The sequence below is a fragment of the Triticum aestivum genome, chromosome 3A, assembly GCF_018294505.1.
Source record: "Triticum aestivum cultivar Chinese Spring chromosome 3A, IWGSC CS RefSeq v2.1, whole genome shotgun sequence".
NCBI lineage: Eukaryota > Viridiplantae > Streptophyta > Magnoliopsida > Poales > Poaceae > Triticum > Triticum aestivum.
The window spans coordinates 549533983-549554779 of record NC_057800.1 but is presented as its reverse complement, the minus strand read 5'-3'; positions in this window follow the sequence as shown (position 1 = coordinate 549554779).

Below are 20797 nucleotides of genomic sequence, written 5' to 3'. Positions count from 1 at the left end.
ACTCTGGCGGCGGGCCCCGGACTCTGTCACCGACGCGTGGGTGCATGTTGTCGCGGTCTCCCAGGGCTAGGCATAGCCGCACCATCTGCGGGCGCGAGGTCGCCGCACCGGTGGTGCAGAGACGCGAGGTGGCCCTCCCGACGGTGTTCCCAACACTGACCCGGAGCAACTACGGCAACTGGTCTTTACTAATGAGAGCCATCCTACAGACTCGCGAGCTGTGGGACGCTGTCACCACAGGAATCACTGACTACCACGACGACCGTACCACTCTGGAGGCTGTCGCCCGGGCGGTGCCGCCGGAGATGCTCGCGGTCCTCTCTACGAAGGATACAGCGAAGCAGGCCTGGGACGCCGTCAAGACCATGCGGATGGGCTCGGCCGCCGTGCACGAGGCCAAGGCCCAGGGCCTCCCTCGAGAGTTTGAGGACATCCGTTTCAAGCCCGGCGAGAACGTCGACGACTTTGTGATGAGGCTCACCAGGCTCGTCAACAACCTCTCCATCCATGGTGATCCCGTCGGGTACGCGCGTGTGGTACGTAAGTTCCTTCGTGTTGTGCCCCGCAAATACGCTCAGGTGGCACTCTCCATCGAGACATTGGTCGACCTCGATACCCTGACGGTGGAGGAGCTCACTGGACGGCTCAAGGTAGCGGAGGGACGCCTCGACCAGGACGGCGGCGGCGAGGACGCCGGTCGCCTCCTGATGACTCTGGAGGATTGGCATGCGTACAAGAAGCGCATGGCGAACAACGGCGCCAGCGGCAGCAATTCGTCAGGCGCACAAGCGCGCGGGCAAGGGCGTGGCCGCGGCAGTGGACGCGGCGGAAAAGGCAAGTCCCCTGCCGGCACTGACGCCGGTGGTGGAAAGAGCAGTGGCGGCAGCGACGCGGACCATGAGAAATGTCACTACTGCGGTAACGCCGGCCACTGGGCCCGGGACTGCTGCAAGAAGAAACACGAGGAGGAATAGGCCCTCCTTGCACAAGGCCAAGCAGGAGAGGACGACGATCTGGGTCTGCTGATGATCGAGGAGACCTCCCTGACAACTGCGGCTGTCACGCCGCGTGCTGGAGCAGGCGAGGAGGTCGTCTTCCTCAACGAGTCACGCGCCCGCGTGGAACTTCGCCGCGCTCCCGGAGATTAGGAAGCGGCCTGGTACCTCGACACGGCTGCGTCGAACCACATGACCAGTGACGAGGCGGCGTTTGCCGAGCTGGGCAAGGGCGTTCGTGGCTCAATCAAGTTTGAGGATGGCTCGCTCGTGGCAATCCAGGGGGGGCACCGTCCTATTAGCCGCGGCCGAGGACAGACACCGTGCACTCACCAATGTGTACTAGATCCCGCGGCTCAAGAGCAACATCGTCTCCATCGGGCAGCTCGATGAGAACGGCTGCCCCACGCACGTCGAAGCCAGCGTCATGATGGTGCGCGATCGTCGGCACCGCATCCCGGCCAAAGTGCCGCGCTCCCGGAACAGGTTCTACATCGCCCAGCTCCAACTCACCAACCCCGTCTGCCTCGTTGTACACTCCGGGGACGAGGCGTGGTGCTGGCATGCGCGCTTCGGGCACCAACACTTCGACGGGCTCGAGAGGCTGGCACGACAGAACATGGTCCAGGGCATGCCCCTCATCCACCACTCCGAGCAGGTCTACGATGCCTGCCTAGTGGGCAAGCAGCGACAGGCGTCCTTCCCTTAGCAGGCAAACTACCGCGCCACCGAGCCGCTTGAGCTCGTGCACGGTGACCTTTGTGGCCCTATCTTGCCGCCCACACCAGGCGGCAAGCGATACTTCCTTTTTCTTGTGGATGATCACAACAGGTTCATGTGGCTGTACTTGCTCCGGACCAAGGACGAGGCGGCCGAGGCGATCCAGCGCTTCCAGGAACATGCAGAGCGTGAGACGGGGCGGAAGCTGCGCACTTTCCGCTCCAACCGTCGCAGGGAGTTCAACTCCGGCGAGTTCAGCGCATACCTTGCCCATCTTGGAGTCCAGAGGCACCTCACCGCGCCATACTCGCCCCAACAGAATGGCATGGTGGAGAGGCGCAACCAAACCGTCGTTGGGACGACCCGGTGCATGGTCAAGGCGATGGGAGTGCCGCCGCAATTCTGGGGCGAGGCCGTGTCCACGGCTGTCTTCGTCCTCAACCGCGCATACTCTAGGAGCATGCCGAGCAAGATGCCGTTCGAGGCCTGGCATGGCAGGAAGCCCTCCGTCGACTTCCTGCATGTGTTCGGCAGCATGGCGCACGTCAAGAACACGCGCCCACACTTCTCCAAGCTTGAGGACAGGAGCAAGGCCATGGTGATGTTCGGGTACGAACCAGGGAGCAAGGCGTACCGGCTCTACGACCCGGTGGGCAAACCTGTCCATGTCTCTCGTGACGTCGTCTTCGACGAGACGCTAGCATGGGACTGGGAAAAGAATGGCACGGACCAGGCAGGTATGAGCTTCATAATTGAGCCCATGTCAATTCTCACCGGCGGTCCGCCACCTGCGGCATGCACTACCTCGTCGCCTGGTGCTGCACGATCACCCGCTTAGTCGGCATCCCCGGCAAGGACGCCATCCACAACAACAATGCCAAAAGGGGGCGACGGCGACACCCTAGCGACGGTCTCAACCGTCGTGGTGGGGGGGGGGGGGAGGGGGCACTGCCGCGATTACAGTTCCCCCGGCTCCCGCGCGCACGACCGGCAACCTCGCGCCGGTGCACCCGATGACGACGCGCGGCAAGGACGGCATCTTCCTCCCCAACCCTCGCTACATGGACACGCCTGAGAAGGCGGCTCAAAACGCGCCTCCTCCAGGGCTGGAGGAGCCCGACAACGCTGACGGCGAGTTCGACGACGACGAACTCATCGACGTGCTGGATCTCGCATTGGGCGAGGAGCCCGGCTCCTTTGAGGAAGCGAAAGGCGAGACGTGCTGGTAGCGCATGATGATCGAGGAGATGAACTCCATCGAGGCCAACCAGACCTAGGAGCTCGTGGACCTGCCTGCTGGTCACCGTCCGATCGACCTCAAGTGGGTATACAAGACCAAGAAGGATGCCCACGACGTGGTGGTGAAGCACAAGGCGAGGTTGGGGGCGAAAGGGTACGTTCAGAAGCACGGCATCGACTACGAAGAAGTGTTTGTGCCAGTGGCCAGGCTCGAGTCCGTCCGTCTCCTGCTCGCTCTGGCCACGCACGTGAGCTGGACGGTGCACCATATGGACGTGAAGTCCACCTTCCTCAACGACGAGCTAGAGGAGGAGGTCTACGTGGTGCAGCCGCCGGCGAGGAATCGAAGGTACTCAAGCTCAGGAAAGCCCTGTACGGGCTAAAACAAGCCCCGTGGGCATGGAACGCCAAGTTGCACGCGAGTCTGGGCTCGCTTGGGTTCAACAGGTGCCTGTCCGAACATGCTGTGTATGCCAGGGGCACGACATCCTCGCATTTGGTCATCGGCGTTTACGTCGATGGTCTGATCATCACCGGCTCTGACGAGGAGGAGATCGGTGGCTTCAAGAAAGAGATGCAGGTGCTCTTCGATATGAGCGACCTGGGGTGGCTCCACTACTACCTCGGGATCGAGGTGAGGCAACACAGCGGCGACATCGACCTTGGCCAGGCTGCGTACACTGCCAAGATCCTCGATAAGGCGGACATGACGGGCTGCAACCCCTATCACACGCCCATGGAGCCGCGTTTCAAGCTAAGCAGGGTGAGCTCTGCACAGCCGGTGGACGCCACCGAATACAGGAGCATCGTGGGAATGCTTCGCTACCTCATCCACACCAGGTCGGACCTTGCCTTCTCCGTCGGTACGTCTCACGGTTCATGCAGGAGCCCACGATGGAGCACATGACGGCGGTGAAGCATGTCCTACGCTATGTGGCCGGGACCCTACACTGGGGAGTGCGGTACACACGCAGTGACCATGACGCGCCTCTGATCGGCTACAGCGACAGCGATCTGGGAGGCGATGTGGACAACCATAGGAGCACCACCGGTGTCGCCTTCTTCCTTGGCAGCAACCTGGTTAGCTGGCAGTCATAGAAGCAAAGGGTGGTCGCTCTCTCCTCATGTGAGTCGGAGTACATGGCTCCCACCATGGCGGCCTGCCAAGGCATCTGGCTTGCACGACTGCTGGGAGAGATAAAAGATGAAGAACTGAAGGCGGCGGTGCTCAACATCGACAATAAGTCGGCTATCTCACTGAGTAAGAACCATGTTTACCATGACTGGAGCAAACATATAGAGATCAGGTATCATTTCATTCGGGAGTGCGTGGAGAATGGGAAGATCCAAATCGATTTTGTCAGGCGAGTTAAGCTTCAGGAGCAACACATGAAGATCGGGATGGTGGAGCTCGACGAAACACACAAGGCTTAGGGAGTGATTGTGGACTTAAACCTTGTGTGTTCGTCGTTTCAGTCTTAGCAGAAAATAAACGCTGATTAGTCAGCTGAGTAGATAAGTTTGTTAGGAAGTTTTTTCCTTAGAAGTAGTCCACACCCCGCACGAGCTGGATTGTGGGATGGCGCGATCGTTGTGGTTCGGCGTGGGCTGGTTTCTCGGGCTGTTAGTGGCCTCGTTTCCCTTCTGTAACAGAATAAGAGGAGAAGATGAATGCAGAAAAGTTACAAGAGTTCGTAACGCAAAAACCACTGTCTCCTGAGCTCTCGCGTGTGTGTGTGATTATGATCGGTGCTTACACCCACGCTGGCGTACAAGTACTTCGGGTCATTCACGATCGAAGAGTGTGTCAGAATGCTCGCCTACCGCCTGAAGCTTCCACAGGGCAACTGCATCCACCCCGTCTTCCGCATCTCACGGCTCAAGTCCTTCATCCATGACTGTGCGCCAGTGTTCTTGGAGTTGCCGCGCATTCCCGACCTCATAGCCACCTCGCTGACACCGGTCGCCACCTAGACCACCGCATGATGAAAGAAGAGCAACACTCCGGCCGTCCAACTTTGGCATTGTTCAGTATCGCTCCGCTCCACAACTCTGAGAGCGGAGTTGGCAGAGCTGCAGTTAAAAAATGGCAGAGTTGTAGTTTCTCCGCTCCGCAAATTCCGAAAGCGGGTGATTACGAAACAGGGCATTCGTCTTCAATGGGATACGCTGCTAGCTGACACCATGACATGGGAAGACTATGACATGCTCCGACGGCGGCCATCTTGGGGCGCTCCTAACCGGCGCCTTCAGCGCTAGCTGGAGTTTCTGGCGCCCACGCTCTTCCTAATATGGGCCGGCCCATGACGTGGCAAAAACCGAAGCGCTCGCTGCTCACAACCAAAACGCTCGAAAAAGAAGCTGAGTGAGGGAATTGAACCCGCACGTTAGATTCCTCAATGAACTTGCGAACCACTCGACTATCCACATACTCGTGATTTAATTCACCGCGAATATTATAATTAACAGTAGCCGCGCTATTTGTGTATCAATTCTATTTTGGGAATTAATTGACAAGAATTTGGATAAACGTGATTTTCTTTCAAAAAAGGAAAGTCAATTTGGATAAACATGATTTTCTTTAAGAAAAAGGAAAGTTCATAGATTTCAAAAAGAGTTTCATGAACAAGCAAAGGAACATTGGTCTATTCAAAAAAAGTTCACGAATTAGAAAAACGTTCACATATTCACAAAGTTCATTAACATGGAAAAAAGTTCACTAATTTGAGAAACAATTTCAAGAATTCAAAAAATGATCGTGAGTTTGAAAACATTCTTCGTTTTGAAAAATAGTTCATCGAATTTGGAAAAAATCTTCGAATTTGAGAATAGTTCATCGAATTGGAGAAAAATTCATCGACTCTAAAAATAGTTCAACGATCCAGAAAAAAGTTCATCGAATTTCAAAAAAAGTTCACCAAATTTGAGAAAAGTTTATAGAATTTTAAAAAACGTTCATCGACTTTGAAAAAAGTTCATCGAATGTGAGAAAAGTTGATCAAATTTGAAAAAAAGTTCGTCAATTTTGAAAAAAGTTCATCGATTCTGAAAAAAGTTCATCTTATTCAAGTTTGTAAACCTTTTTCAAAACCTATGAACTTTTTAAAGTTCATCGATTTTGAAAAAGGTTCACAAACTTGGATTTTTTATCAAACTTGAGAAAAAGTTCATCGAGTGTCAACAAAGACCACCGAATTTGAAAAAAGGTCATCTTATTTGAAAAGAGTTCATTGAATTTGAAAAATAGTTCACAGTTTTGGAAAAAGAGAAGTTCATCAAATTTGAAAAAGTTCATCAAATTGGAAAAAAAGTTCATGAATTTTGAAAAAAGTTCATCAAATTTGAAAAATAGTTCACATATTTGGAAAAAGAAAAGTTCATCAAATTTTAAAAACCTTCATGAATTTTGATAAAAGTTCATCGAATTTGGAAAAATGTTCATAAAATCCGGTGAATTTTTTATATCGAATTAGAAAAAATAAAAATAATAAAGAAAATGGAAAAAGGAAACAAATAAATAAATGAAGAAAGAAGAAATAAAAAGAAAAAAGAAAAAAAGAAAAGGAGAAGGAAAAGGAAAAACGAGAAAGAATAGAAGAAAGAAGAATCTGCAGAGTATCAAAGAGTTCCACTGGCTGGCTGGGATAGTTAGGGAGTTAGGATGGGGCTTGCCTGCTCCCCGCATATACTCCCATCCGTGCTCCCATCTGGTTCAACGGACGAGATTGTTTTATGTGAAGGCCCACGTCTGCACCTTCCCTTTCCTTCCCCAGCGTCTCTTCTCCTCGTCCCTTCCTCTGTAACTCATCATCAATCATGGCGTCCACCTCGTGCTATCCCAAAAAACTCCAGCCGGCTTCTATCAAGAAAGATCGATCAATTAATCATTCGATCGACTGGTGTGTATATGAACGCTTGCCGGAGCTGATCACGAAAGCTGACATGAATAAAGCCTCATATCATATGATATGCGTACACGATGGCCGGTGGCCGGAGGGCACCACAGTACAGTGCGGGTAGGGGCCAGGACATGGGATAGATGCTACTTAGCTAGTCTTGAGCGAGCGAAGGACCGACTGCGGACTACATGCCTAATTTTACCGGCGCCGCTCTTATCTTTTTCATGGCTGCTTCAAGGACCCACTGCTGTAGTAGCACGAGGAACCTGGAACCCCTTTCGCCACAGTGTCCTGTGTTCTCATTGCCGGGCGACTCACAGTGTTCCTTCAATTTTGGTCATGATATTTTTGGGTTAAGAGATTGATAGAAGCCGGTTGGAGATTTTTGGGATCGCGCGAGGCGGACGCCATGATCAATGATGAGTTACAGAGGAAGGGATGAGGAAAAGAGACGCTGGGGTAGGAAAGGGAAGGTGCAGACATGGGCCTTCACATAAAACAACCGCGTCCGTTGAACCAGATGGGAGCACAGATGGGAGTATATGCGGGGAGCAGGCAAGCCCCGTCCGGTTAGCGAGTGTTGCACTGTAACCCCGCAGCGTGGGATCGAATCCTCCTCAGTTCCTATTTTTTGCAGTTGTATACGTATGAAGGAGAAGAAATGAACATGGGCTGGCCCATCGGGGACGGGGTGTGTGTGCGCCATGTACCATTAACACTATAATGGGCGCTACAAGCGCCGTTTAGGATTTGCCGCCATCTTTAACGGGGGATTCGTTTTTTTTGAGAAATCTCGCCATCTTTATTCATTCAAAACAATCGACATAGGTACAAGGTTTGGGTCATGAGGATTGCCCAACCAAACATGTCTACCTAGGTCTAGGGTACAAGCAAACTTGGCGAGTTTGTGAGCCTCATAATTATGGTTCCCATGCTCGTGAACAAAAGAGCAAGAAATAAAACTATTACAAGGACTCGATATTTCATGTACCAACGCAGCATTGGGGCCTCCAGTCCCTCTGTTGATATCATTCACCACTTCTTGACAGTCCGATGCAACACACATGTTCTGAACTGCAAGGTCTTCAGCTAGATCCAGAGCTTCATGGCAAGCAAAAGTCTCCAAAGTCACTAGGTCATTGATGCCATGAAAGACAACCGCTGATGAACCCAGGTAAAAACCTCCCTGGTCTCTACACACTACCGCGACAGCACCTCCCAGTCGGGATCTCATCACTGCTCCATCGACATTAAGCTTCACATTGCCACTAGGGGGTGGCAACCACTTCTCATGGGATGCAGATGCAGTCGCTTGTGTTATCTGATGTTCCCTCGGAGCGCTCCCATAGCCGAGCTCGTCGATGTAATTGCTGACAAAACACGACATCTGCTGCGGGCTCTGAAAGATTGATTTATATATCGCCTTTCGTCTGGCATACCAAATAGACCATAACGTAATCACCATTCTTGTGAAACTAGCCTGGTCCATCACCTCATTCAGCTCAAACAACCAGATCCTAGTGTTAGCTTCCATGTTACCAGACATTTGTGAAACCATTGTTTCATCTGCCAACGCCCATACGCAGCGAGACATAGTGCATGCAACTAGAGCGTGTCTCCATGAATCCTGACATCCGCATAATGGGCAAGCATCTTGTACTGCCATATTCCGCCTCTTCAAAATATCTGTTGTTGGTAGTGAATGATTGGCAAGTCTCCAAAGGAATGTCCTTACCTTCGACGGGATCTTAAGCTTTCATAAAGAACACCATGATTTTTCGTCCTGCTCAAAATTAGATGATCCACCTCGTCCCTACAGCCACTGCTCCCGCTGCAGTTTCATTTTAAGAAAAAATCTATAAGCCGAGCTCACGCCGAATCTGCCCTTTTTATCCGGGTGCCAAGACCAGAAGTCATCAACGTTGCGCATACAAACCGGGATCCGTAATATGGCTTCAGCATCAATTGGCAGGAAAACTGTTCGGACCAGTGCCTCATTCCATGAAGCTGTAACTGGTGAAAGCAGCTCGGACACATACCTAGGAGGGTTCGCCACTAGCGAGGTGATGGGGTGCGGCGTCATCTCCTTTTATATCCAATTGTCAGCCCAAATTTCCGTTGTTTGTCCATTGCCAATCCTACGAATAATTCCTTGTTTTGCTAGATCCCGCCCCTCAAGTATAGCGCGCCAGATTTGGGATGGTCTAGATCCCAGTTCGGCGGTTAGTATCGTCTTGTTGGGGTAGTATGCTGCCTTGAGGATTTTCACACTCAAGCTTGCTGGTTCCTGAAGTAGTCTCCATGCTTGTCGTGCCAACAAAGCCAGGTTAAAAAGTTCGAGGTCTCTGAAGCCAAGCCCTCCCAGATGTTTCGGCCTAGTCATCACATCTCAAGATACCCAAGCTGGTTTGCGCTCTCCTTGTTTGCACCCCCACCAAAACTTCCGAATGCTGGATTTTATGTGATTGCACAAACCTCTCGGGAGCTTAAAGCATGACATAGAGTAGACATGGATAGCTTGGGCCACAAATTTAATAAGGACGTCCTTCCCTCCAGCTGATAGGCATTTACTCATCCAGCCCTTCACCTTGTCCCAGACCCTGTCACTCAAATATTTGGAAGTCCCCTTCTTTGAGTGGCCTACATCAGTAGGCATGCCCAAATACCTGTCACTCAAAGACTCATTAGGAACTTGCAGGTAACCCTTGACAGCGATGCGAACTATCTCGGGGCAGCCCTTGCTGAAGAAAATTGAAGACTTGTCTTTGTTTATCCTTTGTCCCGACGCCAAGCAATAAGTATCCAATAGGTTTGACACCTTTTCCGCTCCATCAACACTTGCCCTGAAGAACAGCAGGCTATCAGGGAGCAACTAGTTAACGAGCGCTCCTTCGGAGCGCTTGTAACGAGCGGTTCGGGAGCGCTCCACGCGTGACAAGTGTCGCGCACGGAGCGCTCCCGCAAGGGAAAACCAGTTGCGCGTTTGGTTCCCGGTTTTCCCTTTCCGGTTTGTGGTTTGGTGCGTTTTGCAGTTTGACCCTCGAACTACCTGAATTTTCCGTTTTCCCTTTCCGCGCGAAAACACAAAAAATGCTGGTTCGCGCGGTTGGTTCCCTTTTTCCCTTTCCCTTTTTCCCTTTTTGTTCCCATTATATTTCCGGGTAATGGAGATTTATGGGGCAGTTACGGGCGGGGACTACCAACACTATCAAATGTCACCTTTCAAGTAAAGAAAAAAAGCAACTTTTTAATGTAAAAAAGCAGTCTCCAGAATCATTCAATCGTGCAGCGCGTTGTACATCGTCGTGTGGCACGGCGCCTCCGGCGTGAGTGAATCTCCGGCTTGCCTTCGGCTCGTTTAATTTTCATAAACATCTTGAAGGGGTGGCATAGGTCGAAGTGTGTGTTGGTTCGTGCGGCGCATTGTACGTCGTCGTGTGGCACGGCGCCTCCGGCGCGAGGGAACCTCCGGCTCGCCTTCGGCTCGTTTAATTTTCATAAACATCTTGAAGGGGGGCATAGGTCGAAGTGTGTGTTGGTTCATGCGGCGTGTTGTACGTCGTTGTGTGGCACGGCGCCTCCGGCACGAGGGAACCTCCGGCTCGCCTTCGACTCGTTTAATTTTCATAAACATCTTGAAGGGGGGGCATAGGTCGAAGTGTGTGCTAGTTCGTGCGACGTGTTGTACGTCGTCATGTGGCACGGCGCCTCCGGCGCAAGGGAACCTCCGGCTCGCCTTCGGCTCGTTTAATTTTCATAAACATCTTGAAGGGGGGGCATAGGTCGAAGTGTGTGTTGGTCGTGCAGTGTGCTGGTTCATGCGGCGCATTGTACGTCGTCGTGTGGCACGGCGCCTCCGACGCAGGTGAACCTCCGGCTCGCCTTCGGCTCGTTTAATTTTCATAAACATCTTGAAGGGGGGGCATAGGTCAAAGTGTGTGTTGGTCGTGCGGCACGTTGTACGTCGTCGTGTGACACGGCACCTCCGACGCGAGGGAACCTCCGGCTCGCCTTCGGCTCGTTTAATTTTCATAAACATCTTGAAGGGGGGGGGCATAGGTCGAAGTGTGTGTTGGTCATGCGGCGCGTTGGTCGTGCGGCGTGCTGGTTCGTGCGGCGCGTGTTTAATTTTTATATAGCAGGTTGTGCTGAAGGCACGAGTTTGAAGCATGTGTTTGAAGCATGTGCTGAATGTTGTGCTGAAGGCACGAGTTTGAAGTAATTGCAGTCACGTCTGTTTACGAGCTAGGTTTGTGCGTGCATTCACATGTGTGTATACTACGAAGGCATTGGTATGTTGCCTGTGGAGGCACGGGTTTGAAGCATGTGAAGTCACGTGTGCGTAGGAGCTAGCCACGGTTGAGGCGTTCTTGGTATGTGTGTGTGTGGATATTACCCGGAGGCATGGTGACCCAGGGTTTGGTGGCACAAAGACCATTTCACCTCTGGAGGCACGGGAGGGTGGTCTCCAGAGTCACGCGTAAGGCTATGTGTGTGTGTGGATATTGCCCGGAGGCATGGTGAACCAGGGTTTGGTGGCAAAAAGGCCATTTCACCTTTGGAGGCACGGGAGGGTGGTCTCCAGAGTCACGCATAAGGCTATGTGTGTGTGTGGATATTGCCCGGAGGCATGGTGACCCAGGGTTTGGTGGCACAAAGGCCATTTCACCTCTGGAGGCACGGGAGGGTGGTTTCCAGAGTCACGCGTAATGGTATGTGTGTGTGTGTGTGTGGATATTGCCCGGGTGCATGGTGACCCAGGGTTTGGTGGCACAAAGGCCTTGTCACCTCTGGAGGCACGGGAGGGTGGTCCCTAGAGTCATGCGTAAGGGTTCGTTTTGGGAGTCAGTGTTGTCGTACAAATAAGAAGAGGCATTGTTGTTTATAGTTTACTGGCACTCTCTGATGATGTAAGAGGCATTGTTGTCGAAATACTTCTCTTTTCAACATGAACACGCAATTTCTAACTACATTACATAGAAATGTGAGTTATTGATAAAATTTTTGTCACGTCTAGATAGAATTAGCCTCGCGGGCTAAATCAAAAGTTTTAGTCTTCATTTTTGCTCAAGATCTTGCTAATCTCGTCACCCATTTCACTAGCTTTGACTTGATTCATCTCGCTACTTAAGAGAATGTACATTGCCTCTGCCCTCCAATCTTCGACCTCATCCTGTGAAATTTTGCCGAGAAGAGAAGTATATTATTAGAGTTTGTGCATATAAGTTGTTTATAAGTAAATCTATATAAACTTACTGTCAAATCTTCCAGGTCTTGGACAAACTTTTCACCATTGTAGATGAATGCAAGCTTTAAAACAGCAAATGTAGATTCTCCCTTTTCTACCACTGGAACATCTTGCACGGTATGAATCTGCCATCTTGTACGCATGGGAGTCATTGTTTGTCCTAGTATGGTGTTGAAGACTTCTTTAAACCTAGGTACCTGGGAATATTGCATTTATTAATTAATTGTTTTTATATTGCAACTTGTAAAACTGAAAAAATTGTTATGTAGAAATGCTTACGATTGCAAACTTATGAACATGATATTCCTGAAACTTTCTTTCTCTTTCTTTTTCAGCATCTACATTTTCCTGAATAACTCGACTTGCTTCTTTTTCATCCAATTTATCTACGTCTATCTTTTCTTTCTCAAATTCCTCTAGAGTCGTTTCTCGAGGATCAATAATGTGAACTTTGTTTTGGTATTTGTCCAGCACATATAGTACATAGCGGTCATCCTTCTCCATTGGAATGAATATCTGCGTACAAAATACTTGTTGCTTAGATGATAGTTTAATATAAAGTAATTTAATAGAACACATATTTTGAGATTTTGTCATGGAGGAAAGGGTTGTTACCATGTTTGCTGTTGAGAGATTTTTCCGTTGATTTTCCTTGAGATACATGGGAACCAGCTGATTCTTTCTTTTTTGCAATTCATTCTTAAATTTTTTAATACCAGTTTTGTGATGCTTTAAATCCAATATATGCTGCAAACAATAATTACGATGATAAAAACTGTTAGAAAAAAGAGCTGTGTAACAATATAAAAAGAGTAGGTGTTGCAATATAGACAAGATTTTGCTTTTTAAAATTTTACCTCTGCAAAGTTTGGGCCTAATATTACTCTATCACTCTGTTTTGAATCTTGTCTGCTTTTCCAGATTTCTGCTATGTCATCGAGGACCCTCTTTTCCATATGATGTGGTATGTTCATCTGTGCTGGTCTTGGACCAAATACTGCCTTCAGTTGGGCTCCAGTAAGTTGCGTGCTTTCACTGTCCCTACGGATGCGCCTAAATATAGTTTTGCTGCGACAGGGAGATTAAATAATTTTGGAGGTCACGATCAGTGAGAAACAGATTTTTACATTATTTTTGGCCTCTGTCCAACTATATTTGAGGTGCAATAAAAAACAACTCACTTTTTGTATTCTTCCTGCCAGCTGTCGCTCATGACTAGATGGAAGAGGTTGGACGCCTCCGTTGTGTGTTGGAAGTAATGAGAATGTTTTGGATATGGACTGATGCTTCGTCTTTTGTCCCTTTTAGTTTCATTTGTTTCTGTCAGCGGAAGCATATATGTAATATGTAAGCTCTTGTGATACGAAAGACATTGGTGAACCGTGGGATGGGTAGGTTATTACAAAAAAAGATAAGTAGAAATGATTTTCTTACCTTTTTTGGTGTAAAAGAACTTCGAAGTTTCTGGTTTGAATTCTTTGATTCTTCCAAGTAGATCCTCGCACTTTACTTGGTTTGTTTCACCAAATATGGCTGTAAAAAGGAACTCTGGTTTCCACTCGGCATCTATGTTTCTTTGCTACATGGAGGTCATTGGATATTCTTTTATTTTTCTTTCATGAGATAATTGAAGTATTCAAGTAGTGGTGCTTGTAAAAATTAAAATTATTTCTCTCATACTATTCACTTACATCGAAATCCTCATCATCTTTTATGAGATCAATGCCATTCCAGTATTTTGCAAATTGAACCATGAAGTGTCCGCATTGGGTACCATGCTGTTTTGGCACGCAAACTCTGTTAGGTGTTTCTGCTATCCTCGACCAGTTCGGTTCGCCATTGGCTCGTAGCTCCGCTTCGCCGTAATGCTTCTTCATGAGTGCGTGTATCCTTTTAATGTGTGATTACGGTTTGGTGTTATTGTTGTGTTTTGGCATTAAACAAGGGAATGCAGGAATTGGAAAACCAATTAAAAACAAGGTTGAATTGACGTACCAGTTCTGGATGATCCTTATGGTGTGTTTTCCATGTATTCTTTCCGTCTCCGTTTCTGTAATTTAGTGAGTCAAGTTTGTCAATGGAGCTCGTGTACTTGTTGAGCACGTACAATGTGTAGCGTTTATCTGTGTTGTGAGGTATCATAATCTGCGGTGTTTGGAGATAGAGTCAGTTAAAGTTCATTCTTGTCAAGAGAATTAAATGGCATGTAAATGTGCAATCTGTAGGAGTAATGAATTATGTTTGTATATTTCTATTAACTTACCAGATTTTTCTTTAAAAGTTCCTTCCCTGTTACAAGGGGTGCAAACTGTTTCAATGCTTCGTCCTCATTGAATTCTGCTAGTCCTCCTTTCTCTCCAATTTTGACACCGAGCACGATCTGCGACCAAAATGTTTTCTAATTTTTAGTTCAATCTTTATAAACACTGAAATGATGCAAGTGTTTTTTGTCAAATTGGAGTTCATACGTTTGCAAATTCTGTAGGAAGTATGGCTTTATCGGCTGTGTTGTATTGTTGCTGCACTATCCATTCTTCGAACAATGCATTTGCGATGGAGCTCTTCATCTGTCCATCATCTCCTTTCTGTAGCTGTTCCATTATTTGTTTTCCTGTAATCCAATCGGGTCGCTTCAAGCTAATATATACGTTCACACTGCAAGCAGAAAAAGTTTATACATTAGTTAGGTTGGTTAAAAAAGGGGCAACATTTCTTTTTTTTTTTGTTGTGGCAAGAGAAAGTACTTACTCTCCGCATTCGTCCTGTCCTTCTTTGCTGAATAGGTATTCATGAAGTGCTCTGGCTTTGTTCATAAATTTGAAATCTCCTGGGACAAAAGTAGGAATCATGATTTTTCCATGGAGCCTGCTTGAAGGCTTTACCGGTCTCTTCTTGACCGAGATTTTCTTGTCTGAGCTGTTCTCAGATGATTGACCCATTGAATGTTCTCCTGATTCTTGCTACAAGCTTGTCAGATACGGCGTGGCATTTTTGTTGAACTCAAACTCTTCCTGGTAAATCATTGCTGTTTTGATTTCATCGAATGTCTGCCCCATCTGTTTAAGCATATCGTATTGCTTTAGTTGGTCTGGGTCAAGGTTTGAAATAAATTCATCAACTTCTTCATGTTTTTTTGTTGTTTTGTATTTTAGGAAGTCTAAAGAGATGGTGCTGGAGGTGCCTTCCTGATTTCTTGTCGAGTCTGTTTCTTCTTGAAGAAGAACGTGTTGTTTTTTCTGCTCGGAAACCTGTTCTTGTGTATTTGGTACGTCGTTGCTTCTGTCATCCTCTCTTAAATCAGTTCCTGTTTGTTCAGGTTGCTCTGTGCTCGGGATATTGCTGTTAATATTTTGCTCATCCATTTCCTCTTCAGCATGGTGTGGTATCTTGTCGTCTGGTGGTGGTTGATCTGGTTCTATTGGTGGATCCTTTTCTTCGTGGTCTGTGCAAGATTCTTGGGCGATGGCGTGGCTGCTGACATCCATAACCTCTTTGTGTTTACTGGATATATCAATAACTTCATGCTCTTTTGTGGTTGTTACACGCATAATATGTTCTTTTTGCTCGGGATTTGGCGGAAACTCTTCTAGTATGCAACATTCTGTCTGTCGCATTTCTTTATCTCCCATATCGACTTCATACTTCAGCATATCTGTTAGAAATCAAATAATAATATTTTTTTAAAAGAATATTACTTCTTCTAGTGTGAAAAAATTGTAAGATTTAGTTTCTGAAAAGACTAACCTGTTGTACACTTGATTAATGACAGTTTGGTATTCCCTCTGTGTTGACTGATTAGTTGATATAGAATTTTTTCCTCAACTCTGGTACTTGTTCTGGCTTTAAGGTTGCTGCTGTTCCATCATTGGAGTAGTGCTTCAGGTTCATGTACATATAGAATGCGCAGTCCGTTCTGCATGTAGAGGAATGTTACTAGTAAGATTGTTGTATTCAAGGAACGGAAAAAAGAGAAATGTTGGAGCAATGGTAGTGGTAATTGTTGCATTGAAAAGACGAAACCAGAGAATTATTTCAGTAATTTTAGTAGTGAAACTTGTATTGAAAAAATCAACGAAGTGAAATGTTGGAAGTGCTTACGTTTCTTCTCCTTGAAGTGGCACCTGCAGTTTGACCCTTTTGAAATGGTCGATGCTTTTTTTGTGAAAGTTGTAGCTCTGTGCTTATGTGCTTCCATATTTTCATTAATTTGCTGGTTACATTGTGGAAGAATTCTATTGTGCCTGGATATGCAGTTGAAGAGTCAAGGAGTTCAAAGCGCTGTTTTTGCATGTTAACTGTAATGGTGAAGTAATGACTTGTATTTTCGTCTTGCTCAAACCCGCGCAACGAACATGGTAGAAGGAACTGCAAAACAAAAAATAAGAAGAAAATATTTGGAAATCTTCTTATATTTAGAAACATAAAATAAAAAGATAACTTTTCATAACATATATGCAAGCTGATCTGCTTACCATGTTATAATCTTGCAGTTTTTCATCTTCTTGCATGTTGAAAAATGATGTAAGCCTGGCAGGTAGTAATTTTTTTCTATTGTGTTCTTGATCATTATCTCTGTAGCACATTGGATCTTCATTGCCGACTTCCTTTATCGAGTGCTGCTTGTTTTGTCACAGATACACAAAGGGAATTTGTAAGTTCAGTTATAAAGTCATATATATTGTTTTAAACGTGATTCTTTTGCCGTGATCTTTACTTACAGTGTTGCTTAATGACAGAATCTTTCTCCCTGTGCCATTTAGTTGTTTTCTCAAGATTGTCAGCATGGGCTCGATTGCTTCGGTGCGTACTGAATTACCGACCTTGAAACTTTCGGCGACATGGCCTAGATTGACATCAAACTTGTTCATTGTAATGAAAAGCTCATCCCTGCAAAGTATATTTATAAAAATGTTTTAGTTTACACATGATACAGTCAAAATGATCGTGTGTAATAATGTGTTTTGTGTTAGTTTCATGAACTTACATTTCTCTCTGTGTCCATGGCTCGCATACAACGTTGTACATGTCTTCGATGGCTTTGTTGACGGAATCACTATCTTTGTCCCCTTTCTCCATTGTGCCTGCGATGATTTTGAATTTAATATAAATAACTCCAAGTCACAAGATCACAAGATAGCAATTAAGTTTATATTGTCTTGCCTGCTTCGATGCTAGAAGATATGTCCTGTCCAGTGTTGTTCCTTTCTTGTTCTCTTTCTGCTTGTTGCGGCATATTTTGTTCTTATTTTTGCATTGTACCCTTTTGTTCAGTTTTTTCTGCATCTTCATATGAGTCGTCTTTGTCTTTCTTAGCATCATGTTTTTCCTTGTCAACCGTGGTGTCTTGCTGGTGGTCTTTTCCGTCTTGTTTTTTAGTCTCGACCTGGTTGGCACTGACCTCTCTGCCAGGGGAGTTGGCAGCGTATGACGGTGTAGGGTTTTCTTCGATGGTTTCTTCTTCTTTCTCTGGAACAATGTGTGTGTCTGTTTCATTGCTTGTATCTCCATGGTCGCCTTCTTCGTGTTTCTGCGTTATCATTGAAAAAGCATTGAAATAATTTAACTTGCTACTTTATTTCAATTATAGCAGATGTTATGGGAAAACAACGAATTGTTTGGTGCATTGTTTGAGCTATTTTGATTGTGATTAAGTCGTGTAATTTTGTGGAAATATTTTGTGCAACTTCTCCTGTTGAGCTGTCGTTGGTGATGCTGACTGTTCCACCTGTTCTTCGTTGAGTGTAGTTTCTTGGGTATCCTCCTGTTCTTTGTTTTGGTGTTCATCGTCACTGTCATGTTTTTTGTCTTGTAGCTGTTCAATCATAAAGGTTGCTAAGTTTGAGTGCATTTCAGTTCTCATGGAACTACTTTATATTTTCATAGAATCAGCTTATGTAACTTTACCTCCTCAATCGTTGCTGCTGAATGTTGTGCTTGTTCTTCGTTGGGTTGAGGTTTTTGGGCATCTTCTTCTTCTTCTTCTTCTTCTTCTTCTTCTTCTTCTTCTTCTTCTTCTTCTTCTTCTTCTTCTTCTTCTTCTTCTTCTTCTTCTTCTTCTTCTTCTTCTTCTTCTTCTTCTTCTTCTTCTTCTTTCTTTTGTAGTTCATCGTTGGTGCCGTCGTTTTTGTCTTGTAGCTTTTGAAACACAGAGGTGGCTAAGTGGCAGTGCATTTGAGGTTCCACATAGCTATTTTATACTTTGATAGGACCAACGTATGTAACTTTACCTTTTCAGTCGTTGTTGCTGCTGCCGTCTCTGCTGCGTGTTTTTCGGTGAGGAATGAAATCTGCATCATGTTCCCTGTCATCATCGTCATCATTGGTATCTGAACCTTTGCTGTTGGTATCGTCTTGTTCTTTTTCTACCCTTCGTTGTTTGTTTTTCTTCTTGCGTTTAGCTTGTTTCTTCGTGGTGGTTGGTGATGTTGGCGGGAGTACCATTAGAGGTAATGGCTGATTCTGCAAGGTACTAGTGTCAATGATGTTTTCAGCATTGTCCTTTTGCTTTAGCCTTTTTGCTCCAGGAGTAAAAACAATGCTTGTATCTGATTTCCTCTTTTTTGCTTGTTGCTGGATGTTTATTCTTGTTGAGCCTGGTGTAAATTATCATTTCTTCTGCAGGTGGTTTGTTCCTCATGTTTTGTTCTGTGTCCTTTTCTGATGAATGAGGAGTCATGCTACCTGTTTCTGCGCTGTGAATATCACTGTCTTCATGTCCTGTATAATGATCAAGTAACAAAAAATGATGTTCTTTTTGTCCGAAAATAGTTGATACACATTTGAAATATATGTCTTCCATGATTATGCATAAGGAATGTGAAACTTCCAAAGGGGATTTTTAGTTTTATTTTCTTGGGTTAAGATAGGTTATTACTATTGTTACCGATTGAGCTAATCAGGGGATGGAAGAAAATATTAATTAAGGTTATGAGTGCAGCTGGGGTAGTGAAGTTAGGGTGAAGCATTTTTTGAGACAAAAATGCACTCTGCAGGTGATATTTCATAATTGGAGGAATATCATCAATGATAGTTCAAGATTTATTAGGTAAGTTAAACTGTTTTTGAATTAAAAACAAGATAGTGTGTGAACATTTTTTATGTTTTCTATAAAGAAATATATAAAAAGTGGTAGGTAGTTTTATTTGTAGACATAGTTAAGTCATTGTTGTCAAGGATAGCAGTTAAGTTATTAATAAATCTCAATATAGTTTTTTGTAGATGGATAGTGGAGACTTTTTGCTCAAACCTTTGACAGGAGCTTGCTGATTTGCATGCTCTTCAGCAGGGTCTTCGTTAGTATTTTGCTGCGTTTTAGCTTCTTCCTGAGGATTTGTCATTGCTGCATAAAAATGAGCAGGTGTTAGAAGCAGAGTCGAGTGTCACAGGAAAAAACCTGCGTGGTGTGAAAACAAATTTGCATGGATAGAGAGGCACGGGTTGTTTTACCATAGAAGCATAGGGTACATCTATTCTTTGTTCATAGTATTTCACGGCAGAGGCAGTTAATTTGAAAAACGGTTACATTGACCGCACAAGGGATGTAGAAAATCTCGTACGGTTATCAGTTTAGGCCTCTCAGGATGCTTGCGGGGTTTGGATCTATGGACGTATTCTAGTTACTGATGTTTCAGATTTTTTACCTTTGTGCACAAATCGTATGGCGAAAATCCGAGGGCGGAGAGCAGTAGCATTTCTATTAAATCTCATCTCTACGCTAGTTCAATTTGCTAGGCAAATTGATTTTGGTTATTAGAAAACTCCTTGGTAGCGGTGGCTAGGGTTGCTGTTCCTGGAAGTGGAAAAATCACTACGATCTACCCGGTGGAATGGAGTGGGATAGAATGATAATTACCTTCAGTTGCTTGTGTTGTGTTTTTCGCTTCCATCCGCTTATTGTGTCGTTGCTCCTTTTTTGTTGCGATTTCCGCCACCGCTATTGAAGTCCTCGCCGTCGGTCGCCGCAGCCGCAGGGTTATTGGTGTTGTCACGGGCAGAGTGTGTCTGTTTGTTTGTCGGATTTGAGTGTGGTTGGCGAATGCGGTGGCGGTTGTCTGGTGACGCGAACTCGATTTCGAGTTTGTGTTTGTGTGTAGAAGGAAGGAGGAGAGCGTGCGGGAGTGATGAAGGTTTCGAGATTTATTTTCCGGAAGGGAAGCAAGGTAGTAGAAGAGGGAGGGAGAGATGGAAACTGTCGAACCATCTCTAATCTTCAGCCATCCGTTTGGGCATCAAGATTCGTTATGCTTGGCTTGGGTTTTTTTTGTGCTACAGTATTTTTTTAGTGTTGAGACTGTTAGTCCTGAAGTGGAGCCTCTATATAGGCATTTGGATGCAGGCACACGAGGCACATAAGTGCAGGTTCTACAGGCACGTGGATGCAGGCACATGAGGCACGGAAGTGTGGGTTCTACAGGCACTTCTAGAGGGAAGCACAGGAGACACGGAAGTGTGGGTTCTACAGGCAGTTAGAGAACCACGGGTCAGGCCAGTGTCGTATGAGGCACGTGGATGTAAGCAGCGGAGGCACGGAAATGCAGCTAATACAAGCATGGACATGCTGCTTCTCGAGGCACGGGTACCAACCCCATGGACGTAGTACAAGAGTGTGGTGCAGAGGCATGTGTTAGAATGCTCGGTTAAAGAGGCATGGTTGTGAAGTCTCGGGAGCGATGCGGGCGTGGCAGTGGGACCATGTA